Here is a 13,396-nt window from a genome sequence, read left to right on the forward strand (position 1 = left end):
ATTATTATTATGTAATTTTTGGATTTTAAATTTACTTCCGTTGATTTGAATTAAATTTCTACTTTTTTGAAACATACGACCTTAATTAAAACTTGAGGATGTTTACATACAAAGAGATAATAGAAAGGAAATGACAAACGACAATTTTTAATTCCCATATTCTGCCCATATATATTCGATCAAGTCATCACGCAAGCGAATATGTGCATCTTTGTTACGCATTGCACGTCGGCGTTGCTGAGCTCTAATTTGGGAAAACTCGTCACTATTGCCTCTTAATATATTAACCGGTGCTGCGTTGCTACGTTGTTCATAAACATGTGGCCAGTCACCGGGTAGACGCTCATCCTCGACTATCATATTATGTAAGATAATACAAGTTTTCATGATATATGCAAGCACATCTGGATTCCACATTCTTGCAGGTTGTTTGATGATTCCAAATTGTTGTTGAAGTACACCAAATCCCCGTTCAACATCTTTTCTTGCACCCTCTTGCATCGATGAAAATATTTCTTTTTTCCTACCAACCGGATGTTTAATGGCCACAATAATAGTAGCGATTAAGTTATAATCCTCTTCGGCTACAGATTTTTGTTTCTTGTTCGTCTTCACGCGACCATTGAAACGCGCTGTGAATTTGTTCAACATCTGTGCACACACAATATAGATGCAGTTACATTATTAAAAGACCAACCCTCATTAACGAATATTTTTATTAGTCCATCACCATTTATATTCCAAATACTATAAATCCTTAACACAAACCATATCAATTCCAAATTCTATAATTCCAGAAACACAAATTAAATCGTCACCGATGCATTTCCAAAATCATTACAAGATTCCACAACCCAATTTAATCACTTCAAGATTCCATAAAAATCACTAAAAAATCAATTCCATACTCACGCAATTAGCTCTTCTACATATGTAACTCCCAAAATTTACATAACTACAATTTACATAACTAAAATTAATCACCTCAAAATTCAATAAAAAACAATACAAATTCAATTATTGGTAACCATATTCACATACAACATGCAGAAAACCAATAATTAATCCAATAATTTACATAACTACAATAATTTACAATAATTTAAAATTAATCCAATAATTTACATAACTACAATTATTGATAACCATATTCACTAAAATTAATTACCAACAGACAACATGAAGAAAAACAATAAAAGGAAGCTCTCAATTGAAATAGGTTGATTGAAACAGTTGAAAGGTGAGAACTATTTCCCACATAATCTACATAACCACGGATTTTTACAATACCCAAAAATAATAAATCAAATTTTTACAATACCACTGTGGAAGCTCTAATAAATTTTAGTGAATAGATTATAAATCAAATAAAAATTTACAATACCCACAAATCAAATTTTTACAATACCCACAAATAAATTTTTACAACCACTGTGGAAGCTCTAATAAATATTAATCTCTATAAAAACATAAAACACACATACCCACAAATATTAATCTCAAATTTTTTTAAGCTCTAACTATTTTAAAAAAAAATTTAACCAAATTTACATAATCATCAAATATGGTTTTTTTCACATACATATTAATCTCTATAAAAACATAAAACACACATACCCAATTAAATTTAACCAATTTCATATTCATATTTGTTCGTTAAAACCAAATTTTAGATAAACTAATTTTAACAAATAAAACCCTAAATAAATTATACAACAATATGGATAAAACAAAAGAGATTAAGAAAAAAAAAACATACCTCTTTTGTAACCCGGGTTCATCAAGTATCTTGGTTTTTTCTTTTCTTTTACTGCTCGTCACTGTGATGTTTTTGTTAAGAAGCTGTGTTTGTGGGCGGTAGAAACAAAGAAACAAAGAGGAGGTAGAAAAGAAAAGAAGAAGACGGAGAAGATTAGGGTAAAGGGAAAGTGAACACGTGGGCTATACGTGGTGGTTAGAGATTGGCCGGGCTTTAATGCCACACGTGCTAGATACGTGTGTTAATAGAAGTCCAACACTATACGTACGCCTGCAAACCAAGCGTTGATTATACGTACGCCTGAGAGAAGAGGAGGCGTTGATTATACGTACGCCCCACGTCAGGCGTTGATTATACGTTCGCCTCAAACAGGCGTTGATTATACTTACGCCTCAAAACAGGCGTTGATTATACGTTCGCCCCACGTCAGGCGTTGATTATACGTACGCCTGAAACAGGCGTTGATTATACGTCCGCCTCAAAACAGGAGTTGATTATACCAACGCTTCATTCAGGCGTTGATTATACGTTCGCCACACCAGGCGTAGATTATACAAACGCCCCTTCTCCGAGCGTGAAATATATGTACGCCCCACAACAAGCGTATTCTTTATCAACGCCCCACAACCAGCGTTAACTATATCTCCGCCCGGCCCAAACGAAGATTATACCAACGCTCCACATGCAAGCGTGGATTATACATCCGCCCGACTAAATATACTCCACTGCCTTAACGTGACACTACAGACTAAACTCAAATTTGATCGTTTGTTTTGGTCTTTGATCTTTGGTTTTGATCGTACCACTGTGGACGCTCTTAGGGATTTGAAGTTTGCTCAAGGGTTTTTGGTCTCACTTCATCTCGTAGGTTCCTTTACGCATCTGTTTTGATCGATTAGTTTTTTGTTTTAGTATAAATTTGCAGATATAATGCCTGTGCAAAAGAAAAGTGTTGGCGATTTAAAGGAGTCTGATTTAAGATGAAAAAAAGTACTCCCTCAGTTCTTTTTTAATAGGCCAGTTTCTATAAATAAAAGTTTCAAAAAAATAGGTCAGTTTCTTAATTGGGAAAGTCAAATGTTACTTTAATTTTTTGAGACCACTTTTCTCTTAACTTCTTTTGGTGACAAGTGTTATGTGGACCACTTCACTTTACTTCTTTTGCTAACAAGTGTCACGGGGACCATTTCACTTTACTTCTTTTATTGACAAGTGTCATGAGGACCACTTTCAATGATTAGTTCTCTTAATTTCCTTAAATTTCGCTGAAAATAAAAGTGGCCTATTAAAAAAGAACGGAGGAAGTACTTGTTAGAGTTGATTTAGATGTTCCATTGGATGATAATTTGAACATTATTGATGATACTAGGGTTAAAGAAGTTGTTCCTACTATTCAATACTTGGTTCATCATGGAGCTAAACACTACAAAATAAGTAGCTTCTAGGGACAGGCTGTTTTTTCAAAACCGTCCCTAAAGAGGATTATTTGGGACGTTCATGGAGTACTCGTCCCTATTAGTGATCAAAATTTTAAATTAAGACAATAATATGACCGTCCCTAAAAAAAATGACGACCAAATAGTATTAGTGACGGTGGAACAGGGGACGGTCAGAAAAACATCACTAATATCTTCTTGGGACTGATTTGGGCCTCTTGGAACGCTTTTTAGCCGTCCCAAGAAGCCTTTTGTTTTGTAGTGAAAGTTATTCTCTGTAGTCATCTTGTAATCAACATATTTGATTTCTTAATTGTTTTCTTTTGGCTATCTAGTAGTTATCAATGTTTAAGAGTCGTATATACGGATATGATTTTGATTCCGACTTGTTTTTCAAATTTATATGCATCTTTAGGTTATAATTTCAGTTATAAGAAGCTAGTGACCCAGAGGGTGTTACGCCTAAATACAGCTTGAAGCCTCTTGTGACTAGATTGAGTGAGCCCATACAGCCATATGTAAGTTTTGCCTAACCTGAATCGAGCTTCTTTTGTGTAATTTTTGTCTTGTATTTGTTCTTATTATGTGTTGCCCTCTTGATTAGGTTGGAATGGCCAATGATTGTATCGGGGAAGAAGTTGAGAAATTGGTTGCAGAAATCCCAGATGGAGGTGTTCTACTCCTTGAGAATGTGAGGTTCTGCAAAGAGGAAGAGAAGAATGACGCCGAGTTTGCAAAGAAGCTAGCAGCTCTTGCTGATCTCTACGTGAATGATGCATTTCGAACTGCTCACGAATCTCATGCTTCCATAAAGAAAGTCACGAAGTTCTTATCGCCGTGTGTTGCTGGGTTTCTTATGCAGAAGGTACGATTTCCAAATTATTTTTCGCACCTATGCCACCTAATATACTGTTGAGTGCATGTGTCATATCAAAGTACCAAATGTATGAGATCCTGATTTGGTTTATGTTCTTGTTTAGGAACTTGACTATCTTGTTGGGGCTATGTCAAGTCGGCGATTTGTTGCCATTGTTTGTGGTTCAAAGCTCTCTTCCGAGATAGGAGTTATCGAGTCGTTGTTGGGGAAAGTTGATGCCCTCATTATAGGTGGACAGATGGCCTTCACATTTTTAAAGGCCCTTAACCATTCCGTCGGAACATCCCCTGTGGAGGAAGACAAACTTGACCTTGCAAAATCACTTGTTTGGAGGGTCTTAGGTAGGAAAGTGGAATTTGTGTTAGGAACTGATATTATAGTTGCTGATAAATTTGCTCCTGATCTTAACTCACTTTTAATCCGCGGGGTCATATCTGATTACCTGGATTTTTATTGACTTGGAAGATCTTTGTTGCAGACAGAACTAGCATTTGCAATTCCAGAAGGTTGGATGGGGTTGGATATTGGTCCGCTTACCATTGATAGATGTATGGTATGTCTCGATAAAGCCAAGACTGTCTTATGGTATGGAACCATAGGAGTGTTTGGGATGGAGAAATTTGATCTTGGAACGGAGGTGTGCGTGTCACTTGCTATTTTTCTGCATATTATTTGTTGATTGAATCAACCTTCTACCACATTGTGTTAACACTCTTCTTTTACAGTGTGATGTGACCTTTAACACAGCAATAGGTTATATGGAGTTGTGTAGTGTTTCTAACAAAAAATAAATCAGGCCCTGCCCTTGCCGTGTACAATATTTATAAAAGCATCGTTGTTGTTACTATTTGTTGGGTATCATCCGTTATTTGACTCAAGAAGTTTTTGGTCTTTAATCTCTCTGCTAGCTAAAAACTATTTTATTTCTTTCATTTCAGGCAATTGCCAAGAAGTTGGCAGAGCTAAATGGGAAGGGAGTAACAACAATAATTGGCGGTAATGACTTAGTTGCAACGGTGAAGAAACTAGATCTGACAGACAAGATGAGCCACATCTTACCCAGAGGAGATGCCTACAAGGAGCTTCTAGAAGGAAAATCACTCCCTGGAATTCGCACTCTAGATGATACTTCTGCTTATTATCTTTGATGTTGTGGAGGCTGTTTTGTCAGATCTAGATTACATGAAACATAACAAGGGTAGTTATACATAGTAGTTTTACAAATAGGGTAGTTCAGTGTTAAGTATGTTATCTAGCTAGCTCAGCATGGCAGCAATTGTCCTCTAATTAACTATTTATACTAGCAGTATAATTTGAACTCGGTACTAGAGAACTTACCGTCAAGGCTATTGATGTCAGCCAGAATAGATCTAACTAGTGCTGAATTCAGAGACATCCTTTCTTAATTCAGTACTTCAATTTTTCAGAGATCCCCTTTCTTAATTCAGTACTTCTATTTGTAGGACCACATTGTTTGTTCAGAGAGAAATTTATATGTTTAAATACGTCCTGCAACCTGAATGCATCTATGAGCAGTGTTCCCTTGCTTAAGAGAGCTTTTATTGTTTTTGCTTGCTATAAACAAATCCTGATTCCTGATTCAGTTAACTAACGAATGAACAAGACAGCTGGTTTTCAACAAGACGGTATTCTTAGCTTTGTTTGAAAGGGAAAATTGTGGAGATGGAGTGGAAGTGGGATGATCTGTAGTCTTTTCTTACTAAATGATTTCAATAGTTGGGAATCGTCCTTTTACTAAAGAATACCGTGTAAAAAGGATTCCTAGGAATGAAGGTGAAGAGGGTTAGTCCCACATGAATCAGGAAGCACAAGTCTACTCAAAATGCTCTGTACATAACTAGCACTTCACTCCAGCAAATGAATCTCGCAGCCTTGCGGTAAGCACAAAGCGAACTATTCTTTTGCCTTTTACTAAAGAATACCGTGTGCTTGCCGCTTATAAGCGACATACGCCTATTTTTGGAGGGTTTCTCTTTTCAAGAGGAACCCAATAATTTTGAATCCAAAATGTTTCACTTCCAAGGCTAGTAAAGTCATAAGGCATTGTGACGGACTTGCGACCTGCATTACAAGCACAAGGCTAGATGGTAAGGGAATTAGGCTTTGTGATGGCTTTGCGACCTGCATTAAAAGCACAAAATGATCCAGATGTGAGCGTTATAAGGCTTTACTTCACCTTGATACCTGAATCACAAAATGATCCAGATGGTAAGCCAGGTAATGTGTTTGTGATGTTAATCATAACACTAGGCTATACGTATTCAAACTCCTATTTTCAAACGAACACCAAAAATGGACCAAATGGTGACGTTATATGCAATTAAACATCATAAGTATGCAATTTAGTAACTCTTTCCAGCAAAAACTTGCAGTTTCTTATGAAAGAAATGAGCTGAAATCTGATCAAATCACAAACACGCACACACTTGTAGTTGTCGATCAATAGATTATAGATAGATAACATTGGTGGCTATTCGTTAGCATCTAAAATCTTACCTGAACCCGAAGTTTTTTTAAGAAACAAAAAGAACAATAATCGTTTTCGCACCGGAAGGGAGGGAATCCAAGCTCCAGTCCACACTTTAGCAGGGTACTATTCTACCAGAATCAAAAATACTACACAAAAAAGTAAACATGATATTATAGGATTCACAGTCACGGCTGGGGTTCTCAAGCGTCGCCTTTTTGTTGCACTACTGCAAAGGCCCGGCGCACCCCACCATATCTAAATGAAAATTTTGGCATGGGTTTGATGGTTGTTCCGTCCTGCAACTTTTTGAATCGTGGAGAGCATCTTTTTAGCTGAGCTTGTTGTTTGCATCTTTTTAGCTGAGCATCTTTTTAGCCTGATTACAAATGAAAGCAAGGAATTCCTTTCAATGAAGTGACAGGTATGGAGATGTATATGCAAACGGACCTATGTAGGGTTTTAGTATTTTAGCTTTTGTCCCATATTGGTCAAATCGTATGACATTGTGGATGTTGTAACCTATAAAAGCTGAATTGTGAATCTTGAAAAAGCATACCTTTCTCGGCCTTTTGGCTAAGATCAAGTGTAGTATCTGTTCTTATCAGTTTAATATCTGATATGTGAGATATTAAATTAATTTTTTTCCCCCATTTTGTGTTGCACTACTGCAAAGGCCTGGTGCACCCCCACCAAATCTAAATGAAAATTTTGGCATGGTTTTGATATTGGTTGGTTGCTGCATCCTGCAACTTTTTGAATCCTGGATGTAGTAACTTGGTTTTTGCTCCTTGTCCTGTCTAATTCCAATACCTCCCAGAATCTGTTCAATGTGATTCCTTAATATAGCATCAGCCTGTCTAATTCCAGAACAAACTTGACCGTTTTGGGATCATGCACCGTTTTGAGAGTTTAAAGAAGCCTAGTAAAGTGCTGTTTTAAGTATGAGGTTTTGAAGAAAGAACCAAAAACTCTTTTGAAATTGCAGTTTCACTTTAGAAAAATAGAGGCAAGCAGTGATTAAAGATATGTCAAGTTTATGTAGTTATGATCTTGAACACATGAAGAATTTGTATGTGAATAAGAATGGAACTTGGAGAAAATGGATACTTGTTTACCTTGTACAATCAACACATTCAAGTTTAAGAAACGTAGCTTCATTAAGGTGGAAATGAAATTCCTACTAATAAAATAGACTCCACCCCAAAAAAAAGCTGAAGCAAGCCGAACTACAAAAGTTACTTAAGAAAATTCCAACTTCTTTCTTTGCCAGCAAAAATGCTTTCTCGTGCACTCCCAGTTGAATTGCCCCTACAATATCAAAAGCCTAAGCTAGCAACGTATTATATGGTTTGACAAACGTGCAATCTTTGAGCTCAACCTTTTTGCAATTTTTTTTTTCTTTCTATGGCTGAAGAAAAAATGCACCTTTCAGCTCACTCTTTTTGCAACATTTTTCTTTAGTTTTCTATGACCAAATCCAGATTTACAAATGAACAAAAATCAAAAAGAATCGGAGGAGTTTTCTCTTACTTGAGAGTAGGATGGTTTTCAACAAGACAGTATTCTTATTTCTTAGCTTGGTCAGAAAGGGAAAGCTGTGTATTTCTAAGTAAGGTTTGAAGCTCGATGCTTTATCTTTAGCATCAAGAACTGCTCCCAGTAAGTCTGATACTACTTGACCCACCAAAGCTATTTTGCCGAGCTTGTTGTTTGGAAGTGTGAATTGACAGTGTGAGAACATGATCACCTCGAATGAAACATCCACAAATACTAGATTCTACCAAAACCGAACAACAAATTGGAGTTATATGTATAAACAATTACTTCAATCCGCAAGGAGGGAGCGGACCTAAATTAGATGGAAGAGTCGAAAATTTGTTACCAACCCCTGACAAGAAGACTCGCAATACAATCAACAAAGGTCAGACGGAAACACTGCATCATGAATAACAAGTTTGGGTATCAGATAATTTTTGGTTTCATGCCCATGAAGAAAGCTGGAATCCGTTCAGGCATATGAAACCAATCACGAGGACGTGCATTACATTTTTTCTGAACAGACAAATGCTCAAGGATGTTGTATTTAATTTGGTGTTAACCCCGGCTGTAAATGAGATCCGGTGCCAACATCAGCACTTCCAGTGAGCCGCTTAAAACAGTAGACAAGTTGCAGGTAAATACTGACTAATTAGATTAAAGAAATTTCTGCTGAACTGCATCAAGGAGGAAGGAGTTGGCATGGTGATTTAAAGAATTTCTTGCATTTGTTTGAATTAGTTGCAGTAATGCCAGCTTTTCCATTATGCAAAAAGTTATACTGTACAACATCAGTACCATGATAGTAGCTCCTGGAATTAAATCTATAGTTTCGATACATTTTTTCTGCGGCATCAACTGTTGCCTCATTTCTCAAAACATAAACTTTGAAGTTGGGTGAAATTGTTGCAGCACAACCCCTTCCTGTAGTTGTGGAACCACCACTTGTACCAGTTGTTATAGTTGCAGTGCAGACCATGACCTCCAGCAGCAGCAACACTATACCCTCTTCCTCTAGCAGCAGCACCACTCCTAGACCCTCTTCCACTAGCTGGTGCACTTGAAGTTGCAGCAGCACTTCTTCTTCAAGTAGTTGCTTTTGGTGAAGGTGGTCTAGTTGTACGATTTCGACCTGTGAATACATCGAGAACTGAAACATAAGAGAAACAAAAAGGTAAAAACTATTAACTTAGATAACTTAAAAAGCTACAGCATTGACAAATCTTAGGGCTTGGTCCAAGTTCTCAAAATGTTACTGCCTTGTACTTAGATCCATTATCTGACTCCGTGATCATTTGAAACAGCAATACATGTTAAGTTGTTTTGAGTTTTATAATCACAAATAGATACGAAGATCCTAGAAAAAGACAGCTCAACTTACTTGGTAGTCTAGTTCTATTCTTTGCAACTGCAACTTTTTCCCTGTCCATGTCGTGCCTCTACTGATTCCTCTTCTTCTTCTGTTGTAGTTTCTAGTTTGCGAAGTTTAAGAGAAAAAAAAAAACAGAACAATTTTTCCTATTTTAGGGCTGAACCACACCGTGTTACAATAGCACTCTGAACAATTTTTCCCAATGCAACTTGACCGAACAAAGAAAGTGGCTCAATATCTTAGGTGACATTCAAAGAATTCTGGATATTAAACGAGACTGGATCTACACTTGGAAGATTGCAAGGTCGGCATATTAACCACACTGTGCTACAATAGCACTCCTACTAGCCATCATGACTCTGAACCTAACAGGTCGTTTAGTCAAGAACACCCATATGCCCATGGCAATTCAGTTCAGCTCCCAAAACAGCATCAATCAACCATCACTGTCCTTTGTGTTGAAAATAATATCGATCTTTCAGATATGAAAGATATTATAGTTATAACATGATTAGTGAGGGAAGCACCATGGAGTGTGGACCAAATTTCCCCTGAATTTCCCATTTGCAGTCTACATAAAATATTACGCATAGAAGGGACGGTAAAGAGATGATAGAAATAGAACATAACTCGGTTTAAGGATCTTGTACACCCAATTTTAGAGCACTTACCCTTGCAGCACATGCTTAAAGGTATCCAAGAAAATGTAATCTTACTTGAATAGGATCTAGTTTCAAGAGACAGAACTCTTGATTTAAGAAAAGAAAGACACGGTAAAGAACCACTCCCACAGCATATAGCCCTGTGAAGTAAGGCAAGCTCTATATTTTTTGGCTTGGTAACAGTAACTTACGATATCAAAGAACTCGGTGGGGAAAAAATTATAGTCATAACATGCATCAAACTTGGTGGAACTCGTGTTGGGAACTATTAACATTGCACAGAAGCCAAACAAGAAAAGGAAAAGGAGATCATGAAAGCAAAATAACAATCGTAATCGAACTCTGACAGTGTATTGTGGCAGATGCTAGACAGGAAACAAAACAGAAGGTTCGCTTTCAATAGGAAGTTGTAAAATATTGAACAATAAAACAAGAAACGGAAAGAAAAACAGCTCATTAGAACTACACAATTTTCTCTCTTTTCATATTTCCCGGTAAAGACATAAATAGCATTAGCTCAAAATGACGGCTGCAACATAATGACTAGATTTAACTAGTATTGCTAAATCGAAAGTGTTTCTAACTCAGAATCATACCACTAGACTACTAGAGACCAACTTATATAGAGAGCTGAATGAAAATACATCTCACATGATGTTGTTCATGTTTAATATATCCAGAAGATAAGATATTAACTTGTCTAAACATAAATGTAATATCCAAAGCATATCTATTACGCTATTTCAGTGAGAGAATACATCACCATATTTGTTAGCCTCTGAGATTGGTGCATTCTCCAATCCAGTTCTTCGTCTCATCTGATCGCCTCAATACCAAGAAGACTTTCTGAGCCTCCTGCAATACCATAGAACTTATGAGTTGTCCATCATTGTGTATGATTCATGTAAGATAAACCATATCCACCCTTATTTTGTTTAATACTAAAAGCTGCAAACATGAGACACATATGAATATTTCTTCAAAAATGCTTTACATGCACAAAACAGCAATTCAAAGTCATTTAGCAGAAGTTCTCAGAATTTCCGTCTTCTAACTTAACTTGAGACAGACCAAGTAAGGACCACCAATGTGACAAGAAATTCTCACCATATTGTTGTAAATCCACATTACTTTTTCATTACTGTCCGCACTGCAAAGCAGTGTAACAACATTCTGATTCAAACCAATGTCTCTCATTCCATATTGAAACTCAAGTGCATATTTAACTTGAATACAATCGACTAATACATAACTGTGGCCAGCCAGATAATTTCTTGATTCAACATAAATATTCATACCTAAATTACATCTTCTGTCATATGCAAAATGTCTATATTCAAGAATAAACATGTAAACAGTCGGAAGATAGTTTTACTAAGGATGCCTGTATTGTGTTCTGCAGTAAAAAGAGATGAGAAACTTCTGTTTCTACGGTTCCAGACTTGCAGTAGATAAAGAAAGTCTAATTAATGAGAACTGCTTTGTAAAACTGAACACTTTACAGAGCACATAATGATTGTAAGTAAACACAGAGAGCTACATATTGCATCTACAAACATGACTCCTACTGTTGATGTAGAACTTCAAGAAATTGGATAATTAGTGGCATAAAAGATAACTCAAATTTTATATAAGAAGATGCATTTCTGTAGGCAGGATAACAAAGCAAAATTCACTACCATTACATGATGTTTTTAAGGGCCTAGCATATGGAATAAAACATAAATGAAAGATACTTCACTAAAAAACTACACAAAATATGTACTAATAAGAACGACCAACATACTTACATGTTTAGCATCTTAGTCTTCATCAAGACATAAGTGATATCTCTCTTTCTCTTTCTTTCTACAACAGTATTAGAGTATAGAGAAACTAAGCTTTCGAAATATTTCACTGCTCCTCCGTTGTGTAAGTAATCAATTTCTGTTTTTCTAGCAGTTCCACACATTGAGTTATATGAGATTAATAGGTCGTCTGTGTTCCTGAACAGAATCGCACCATTCCTAAAAGACCCGATAAGCTCCAGATAGGGATAACCCATTATCCTTTCAAATGTAATGGTACAAAGTTTAGTCCAAGATTCTGGAACTCCATAATCTGACATTACCCATACTTCAAATGTCCCTTTGAATTTAGCAAGTACGCAAAGGCACTCTGGTAGTTGCAGTTCTTCAAATTTTTCTTCACTAAAATCGATTGGGACTATCACTGTGGACTATTATACTCCCGAACCAATGAAGTGCTCCATTGAAAGGCACGCCAACCATATCAACATAAGGAAAATCATACTGAATGGATACAAAGCTTTTCCATGAGTTTGATTCTAAAGAATAGACTACGACTGAAGTACTCCCCTTATATCAAACTTGACCAACTTGTAATCATCGGTCTTATAATCATAACCAAAACCATAGTTACCACCTTTGCACATATAACATTTATCAGGTGATTTGGGTAATTCCTTGTACTCCCTTGTGGCTGGCTTCCACAGAAAATATGAATCCATCATGTTATTCCATCCATATACTAACCCATCACATGAACCCAACAGTTTAGTAAATCTGTAGGGGGGATCCAGTCTAACAATTGCAGCATCATCGGCATCATTTGACGATGATAATGAATCAAATCTTAAATACATTTTAGTACTCTGAATCAATAGACTGTGATTGTTTCTTTGTGTGGTAAGATTAAGATGGGATTTAACAAAGTTAGAATTAGAAATTATTTGAAACCAAGATTTACAAACACACTTACAGACGAATGTTGATTTCACTGGTACCCTCAGAAGAATGTCGAGGTACATCTCTTCAGGAAGACTTGACATTGTGGTGTGGTGTTATCTCCTGCTCCTTCAGATGCGAATTTCTGGTAATGCAACAGAAAATTAAACTAGGGTTTAACTCGAGAAAACCAAAAATGAAATAAAATGATGAATGACATTGTGGTGTGGTGTTATTTTTCCAGGGCCCCCAATTGAGCCCTGGTATATATGTATCTAGAATAGACTTCGAACCATTTGGCCATTGATAGATGTAAAACCGAAACACTTTGATCCTACAGTCTAATTCATATATTGTCCCATTGGATTGGACATTCTCGTGATGGAATTCTTAGGATCTAATTCTAAAGTTGAATTGATTGAGCCTAGGGTAGGAGTGGTCGGTCAGGCAGCATAAGCATAAAATTCGCTTCTAGTAACTCAGTTTATTCCTGCATGTTGAATAATGTTCGACAAATATGACATGATGACATGCGTC

The 13,396-nt window shown here is 36.5% G+C and overlaps 1 long non-coding RNA gene, 1 other non-coding gene and 2 pseudogenes across 2 annotated transcripts; 3 read left to right on the forward strand and 1 right to left on the reverse strand.

Annotated features, from left to right (window-relative positions):
* The window catches only part of LOC113305432, a 12,994-nt pseudogene extending 7,774 nt beyond the window's left edge, over window positions 1-5,220 (forward strand).
* Window positions 5,221-5,960: 740 nt separating this feature from the next.
* On the forward strand, window positions 5,961-6,080 carry LOC113307011. Its single transcript, XR_003338981.1, has one exon. It is a non-coding gene; the product is annotated as a U5 spliceosomal RNA (small nuclear RNA).
* A 1,035-nt stretch (window positions 6,081-7,115) lies between these two features.
* LOC113307378 lies at window positions 7,116-7,252 on the forward strand (annotated as a pseudogene).
* A 1,605-nt stretch (window positions 7,253-8,857) lies between these two features.
* On the reverse strand, window positions 8,858-13,102 carry LOC113303827. The gene is made up of 3 exons (XR_003337781.1): window positions 11,924-13,102; window positions 9,481-10,988; window positions 8,858-9,231 (listed from the first exon to the last, which is right to left on the reverse strand). It is a non-coding gene; the product is annotated as an uncharacterized LOC113303827 (long non-coding RNA).
* Window positions 13,103-13,396: the final 294 nt, after the last annotated feature.

Source organism: Papaver somniferum, chromosome 8 (assembly GCF_003573695.1).
Source record: "Papaver somniferum cultivar HN1 chromosome 8, ASM357369v1, whole genome shotgun sequence".
Lineage (NCBI taxonomy): Eukaryota > Viridiplantae > Streptophyta > Magnoliopsida > Ranunculales > Papaveraceae > Papaver > Papaver somniferum.